Genomic DNA, 7,779 nt, shown 5'->3' on the forward strand with positions numbered 1-7,779 from the left:
TTTTGTCTCGATGGATAAGATTTAGATGACAAGAAGGAAAATAAAGACTCCTGGGGGACCCTAAAACAGTGACGTCCACAAATAAACACAGCATCACATCGCTTTCCACATAACCCATTGGAAACGATTATGCAATTCCGAGTCTGCAGTACAAAACAAAAACAAAAGGTCATACCTTATAGCACTCATACTGTTGTCTGTAGAGGAGGAGGCCTCAGTGTGTCTCTGTATGTCTCCAGCTGACTGCAGCACGAAAGCACTTCCATCATTCAGTCACACTGGACTTCCTGTTGAAAGCCCATCATCAGGCCATTTAGGAGCTTTTAGCTTCCATCAAATCTTAATGTCAGTGAAGCCGTTCCCTTTCTCTGAGGATCACATGTACGCAGTCACATGATCACAATGCATGCACTTTGCAGGCACAGACCACTTCAGCTCTGCAGAGAAAAGCTACAAGTCAAGCGTCTAAACACCACCATGGATAAGAGCTTAGATCATATTAGTTTACATGTGAGTGTGTGTGTAAGCGTGTAAGTGTGTGTGTGTGTGGTGGAGGACAGGCTCAATCATGATGGCTTTTCCTGGAATGTTTGTGGAGGTGTGGTTTCACCTGAATAGACACATTAATGCCTTGGCGGTGGTGGTGGTGGGGGTGACGGAGGGGAGGAGGGGTGAGAGATCATCTCCCTCTCCTGAATAATTGTTTTAGCACATTCCTTTTTACTGCCTAACCACTCAAATCTAGAGCCGATGAAATGGCCGGTCCGCGCTCACGGATTGAAGAGCAGATTGAAAATGGAGTCTCCTCAACCTCAGACACGTGAGTGGCGCTGCATGCTGGGAAAGCTGGAGGAGATAGAGGAAGATAATACGCCTGCATGGATTCCCCAGAGGTAAGTTTGGTTGAGCAGCAGCACTGGGACAGAATATAAGAACAGATAAAAAGAGAAAGTTAAGATTGGAAGAATAAGATCAAGAAGAACAGAAGTGAAAATAACAAAAGAATACAAGAGCAAGACAACATGACAAAATGAAGAGATAATGGTGTGACGCAAGGTAAATGGACCTCTACCCCGACGACACACACACATACACACACACACACACACACACACACACACACGTGTAGTTCAGTCAGCAGCTACATCTGAGGCTGCAAAACATCAGATTTGAAAAAGGATGTTTTCAAATCTGCTGATATATATTAGAAAACCGCAACACGAATCGTCATGTCACTTAAAGCTTTAAGTTAAAACATTTTTAAATAATAATGATTTGTTCACAAGCTTTTCTTCTTTCTTTGTTAGCTATTTTAATATATATATTTAGACATATAAAATAGTAAATCATGGACAGAAATGCTGGCTGGACTTTTTAGACGAGGAGAAATCTCTATTATTATGATTTATTATATATATAATAAAATAATAATATTCATAGTATTATTATACAATGTATATTTAGTTTAAAGTTGTTATATATATAATATAAAATATTATTATACTATATTTATATTTATATATAGTTATTATATATATTATAATATTATTATACTATATATAAACATATATACATAGTATAATAATAATATTATATTATATATATGCATATATATAATAAATAATAATAATAATATATACTTCTCATCTAAAAGGTCCAGCCAGCCTTTCTAACCATGTTTTACTATTTCATGATAACAGAAACCGTTTTAAACTGTACAAATTATGAATGATTATCGTAAACCGAGTGGTAAAACATTCATAATCATACTGTCATGATGACTTAAAACTACTCTCACAGTGTCCCTCTATGCAAATTCCTGTTTGCCCTGTGTGTGTGAGTACGTGTGTGTATGTGTGTGTGTGTGTGTGTGTGTGTGTGTGTGTGTGTGTATGGCATTCCCTTGAGGGCTTGTGAGTCAAGCTGGGATAGTGGGAACTCAAATTGAAATTCTAGAAAGAGTGCTCTTCATGACATGTATCTTCTATTGTGCCAGTTTATATATATATATATATATATATATATATATACATATATATATATATATATATATATATACACACACATATATATATACATATATATTGAGACAGGAAGAACATGCAAACTCCACTTTAACCTTCAACCTCAATAGTCTGCATGAGAACTTTTAGGAACTACAGTATGCATAAATAGAATGTGAGAAGTATTGTTTCTGTGGTTAAGTGGAGAGAAATATTCACAGGGAACTATGTTTGAGAAGTCCTATTAGACAATTCTGCCCAAAATTCATCAGGCTTTTGGTTAGTTTAGATTTCCAGTTGCAATGTGACAGAGACAAAAGTCGCGTTTCTCACACTTTAATATTCCGGACATGTGGATTCAGCCATGTTCCCACACTAGCCATCACCCCCTGAAATGCGGGGTTATTTCCTGTCATGTGCTTCTCTCTCATTGGTCGATCCTCAAAGTGATAGCAGTCGAGTTGACTGGGACACTAAATCATACACAACACCTGACCACCAACACAACTCCACACAAAGAGGCCACGGCACATCTTGTTAGCTGGAGACTGTAGCTTGTTGGAGACCCACGCTGTATTTATCTTATTGTTGTTTATTGTTAACGATAAATTAATCCTAATAAGTATATGGTGTGTGTATCGTATTACTCTAAGCCATCAAGCTCCACTGTTGTCCAAAAACAACTCCATTGTTTTCCTCGGTGCTGGGTGACATACTCCCCCTCATTACCATGAACACACACACACACACACACACACACACACACACACACACACACACACACACACACACACACACACACACACACACACACACACACACACACACACACACACACACACACACACGCACACCCACACACACACACAAACACACACACACTGGTTTACCATGACCTATGCCTCAAATATTACAATTTAGAATGAGTATTGGCTGTAAAAATAAAAAAGCCAAGTGTTTTAAGAGATGTATGAGCCTCTTGTTGAATCCATTTAGAAGCATCTTGTAGAATATAAAAGCAGACTGCGCTACCTCCCACCATGCAGGTCAGGTAGGAGGTGAGACGGGTCAAACACACACAGGAAACAATGAGAGCATGTCAGCTTACAGCTACGTGTTCACAGTTCTGAGTGGTACAACTTTTAAAAATCAAAATATAGCTTTAAATGCTTTATTTGACCTTTTCATCCGCGAACAATGTAGATATGATATGAAGAGCTCCATAAGCTAACCTAAACACAATGATTCTTATTATCAGCTGATATTACACTAAACAAACTCATTACTAGCAGTATAGTCATACACAGTTTCCTAATGGCATCTGATTATAATCGTTAGTTTATTATCTCTTATTTTAAACTAGATGAAGTATTATATTTGCTATAGAATTTGACCGATTATAATGTCTACTTTAATTCTAATGTGTCTTTCGAAGGTGTTTTAAAATATATATTTTGTTGATTTGCTTGTCAAATGATAGCATTTATTAGAGAATAGAGAATGCATTAGAATAATGCCGTGTTAAATTATTGAAGGGAAATAAAAATATCAATTCAGCCGACAAATGATACGTGTTGATCCATACCTGTTAAAAAATGGCAAATGCTGCATTTGGAAGTAAAGGAATAATAATAATAATAATGATTATTATAGAAAAATAGCAATAATTGCTCATTTATATAGCATGTACTAATATTGCATTATCTCCTGTGCTTTGTCCCCATGCAGTGAATGAGACCATCCAGAATAAGGTGAGGGATCCACCAGCATTCAGCAGTACCTCCATCAGCATGTCGCATATTGCGTGTGTTTATGTTTTTCTTCATATGTGCGCAACCACAATTCAAAAAGCTTCGACTCCCGCGCCCAACAACCCTGATCGTGTCTGGTCTGAACTCGCCTGTAGAGCTCCAATGGGCTCGATGCCAATTTAACCTGAGCTGTCATGTTTTCTTGAGCGGCGAAAACAAATAAATAAAAAAACATTCCTCCTATCCTCGTCCGAGTTGACATATTTACTTCCCAAAACTTCTTCAAACACTTCTGCGTACATAGAACTTCACTCAACCCCTCGAAGGTGGGGACTGCCCGAGGACGAGCCCGACTGCTGTTTACCTCCAGAAAGCAGCGGCCACACCCTCCCAGAGCCGACCTTTATCCCGGCTGCGTGTGATTACCTGCCCTCCATTGTCACGGCGCTGGGAGTGTAGGTGTGGTTCTTCTTTAGAATTACAGTCATTAACATTAGTCAACACAGAGAGGGAGACTCCTCCTGCAGCGACGGTGGAGAGACCAGCGCCACTTTAGACTCTACAGCCAGAGGCCCTCAGAGATTATGGACCAGATAATAAAACACGACACGGCCTTCGAGATGTAAGTTATATATATATATATATATATATATATACATAAAGATATAAGATATAAGGACACGAGTCTGAGGCTTTCTAGAGCTGAGAGAAGCGTCTGGGCAGCACTGCACCGCACATAGAGGTACACACACGGACGCACGCACACATACACACACATACGGACGCACACGTAGACACAAACACATGCGCACACACACGCACACACATATGCACACACACGGAGGCACGCACACATACACACACATACGGACGCACACGTAGACACAAACACATACGCACACACATGCACCCATGCACACACATACACACGGAGGCACGCACACATACACACACGCGCACACATGCACACACACACACAGAGGCACGCACACATGCACACACGCACACACACACACATGGACGCACGCACACATACACACATGCACACACATACATGTACACACACATACACACACGCACACATACACACAAACATGCATACACACACATATACACACACATGCACGCACACACATATACATGCACATACACACAAGCACACGCACACACACATGCACATATACAGACACACACATGCACATACACGCACACACATACACACATGCACAAACACGTACACGCACTCACACACACATGCAGACACACACACACCCACATACACACACACATACACACGCACGCACATGCACAGACCCACACATGCACCCCTGCCCCCACCCCCACACACATACTCATACACACACACACACACACACGCACACACACAGTTGGAGATGTCTCCCATGTCCAGCCTATAAAACAAGGTCACTCAGGCTTCATCACACCCAGAGCCGCTCACACAGCCTGTGGTTAATCACCCTGAATATAGGAGACAACACCCACGCCCTTATTGCTACCGTAACTACAGGTCTATTCTTCTTTTACAACTAGAGAGGATCACAAACGCCTGGAGGCATTAACTAATTAAGAACCGGCTAATCACGCTAATTAATTTGTCCTTCTCCTGGCCACACCGGCACCAGACTGACCCGGCCCGGTGACCGTTCAATAGCGATGGAGCCTTCTCACGGACATCAGCGGTGCACTTGACTCGGTGGGTGTTTGAGCCGTCGCTCATTCGGCACCCCAAGGTGCAGGACCAGGTGTGTGTTTACGTGTGTGAGGGAGCTTTGTCGTCCACCAAAATCCATCAGACGATGTCAGGGATGTCACAGTTCCTTTAGAAAAACTAAGAATATTTTGTGGCTTTGTCCAATCACCAGGATCCCCTTCGGCAGGTCTCACGGTTTCAAGGTTTTATTTGCCATATGCGCCTTAGACAAACAGCCCAGACACGTTGGAAATCTAGCGCAGGCCTCTCCGAGTCAACAGTTTAGAAAATAACACGACAATAAGAAAGAAAAAATACTAAATATAAAAGAAAAGTGGTAGAGAAGGTGGTAGAGGTAACAGAAAGGTGGTAATATGTACAAGAATAAGAGAGGTGCTAATATGTACAGTTATATATACAGTTTGACATACAGATGGTAATAATATGTCACATATTGCACATGATAAGTGTAGTAAGGTAGTGTTATGACCTGGGCTATGACCCAGCATGTGACAGGCCACGCCCCCATGCATCAATGTAGATAGATAGATAGATATGTACTTTATTAATCCCCAAGGGGAAATTTGTCGTAACAGTAGCAGCACCAATAAACTTAACAAACAAGAATAAAAAAATAAATATTAAAATTAAAATAAAAAAATTAAAACCAGGGATGAAAGATAAAGATTTAGACAAGAAGTATACAAAGTAAAATATAAAATAAAATATATATGTATCTGTACAACATATATGCATACACAATACAATACTAATGACAAATTAAATTAAATATAAAAATATTAAATATACAATGAGTTCTAGCTAATTCCCTGTGACGGCGGCCGTGTCTCGGAATGGGCCTTGTTGTCCACTTATAGTGCATCGGCTCCTATACCGTTGACGTGATGACGTTGTTGTTGTTACTCTGCAGCTGGTGTCTCAGTGAAAGTCACAAGGCAGAAGGGAAGTCGCCCTCTGAGCTGAGACTTGGCGTGACGGACAGACGGGGAATGCAGCAAAGCCTGAATCATCAAACTGTCCAGTGTTGCGTAACCGCATGCCACATGATCGTGAACCCGTGAACTATTGTTTTGAGGAAGAATAAAATAAAATAAAGTCAGAATCACCTTTATTGGCCATGTTTGTGCGTACATACACGGAATTTGACTTACATGTACGCTCTCGTCGTACATACATGGAATATTTTTAAAAAACGTTGAAGGCAACGGAGTAGCAAGATGTATGTACAGTATAAAAACAACAACAACAAGTGACAATGAATTGGGGATGTTGCAATCGTGCAGATGGGTGTGTCTGATGAAGTGTTCATCAGATTGTGGAAAGAAGCTGTTTTCCTGTGTCTGGTGGTGAAATGAAACATTCAACTTTAACAAGTCTTTCCAGTCTTTATTTCTTTCTTCAAAGTCATTTCTGTTCCACTCATCTCAGCCGTTTTAAACGCTGTCCGTTCCCCGGACTGCAGAGGTGTGTCGATACTTGGGAATGTCTCTCCATCTGCTGGGCGGCCATGGGAATAGCAGCCGGACCGGTGTTCTGCATGGGGCCAGTGTTTATGTGTAGTCAGGTGAACATGATCAAATGATTCATAAGCTTGGACAATATTTATTTTTTTCAAATTGAAGGAATGTGAGTTTATGTTGGAATCAGTGACAACAAATAAATATATATTTGAGCATTTCTGTATTGTTTTTTTATTACATGTTTATTGTCGTTGAAGGAACTGGAATGTAGCACAGAAAATGTTCTGGTGAAAAGGTTTATAGTTAAATATATGTGAATGAGTCATGGTGTGATTCTGCTTATGTAATGTATAAACATATATAATCAAAAAATAATAACTCCATGTATATATATTTTTACTGCAACATTACCACTTCAAACTAATTCCACGTCACTTTGACAATATCACTTCAGACGGAACCTGGAGCTGTAAAAGGCCTTTTGTGAATTATGGATATTCTTCACTTATATTTTTAGGAAGACAATAGGAAGGCAAGAGGAAGGCAGAGGAAGACAAGAAGGCAAGAGGAAAGCAAGAGGAAGACAAGATGAGGACAAGAGGAAGATAATAGGAAGACAAGAGGAAGACAAAAGGAAGACAAGATGAAGATAATAGGAAGACAAGAGGAAGACACAAGGATTACAAGATGAAGACAATAGGAAGACAAGAGGAAGTCAAGAGGAAGACAAGAGGAAGACAATAGGAAGACAAGAGGAAGTCAAGAGGAAGTCAAGAGGAAGACAAGAGGAAGTCAAGAGGAAGACAAGAGGAAGACATTTTGATGTTTCTGCT

At 40.2% G+C, this 7,779-nt stretch overlaps 1 long non-coding RNA gene across 1 annotated transcript; it reads left to right on the forward strand.

The window, feature by feature from the left end:
* The first annotated feature begins 687 nt into the window (after positions 1-687).
* LOC130207159 (uncharacterized) lies at positions 688-7,153 on the forward strand. Its single transcript, XR_008834241.1, has 3 exons — positions 688-893; positions 3,732-3,754; positions 6,397-7,153. It is a non-coding gene; the product is annotated as an uncharacterized LOC130207159 (long non-coding RNA).
* The last annotated feature ends 626 nt before the right edge of the window (positions 7,154-7,779 follow it).

The sequence above is a fragment of the Pseudoliparis swirei genome, chromosome 17, assembly GCF_029220125.1.
Source record: "Pseudoliparis swirei isolate HS2019 ecotype Mariana Trench chromosome 17, NWPU_hadal_v1, whole genome shotgun sequence".
Taxonomy (NCBI): Eukaryota; Metazoa; Chordata; class Actinopteri; order Perciformes; family Liparidae; genus Pseudoliparis; species Pseudoliparis swirei.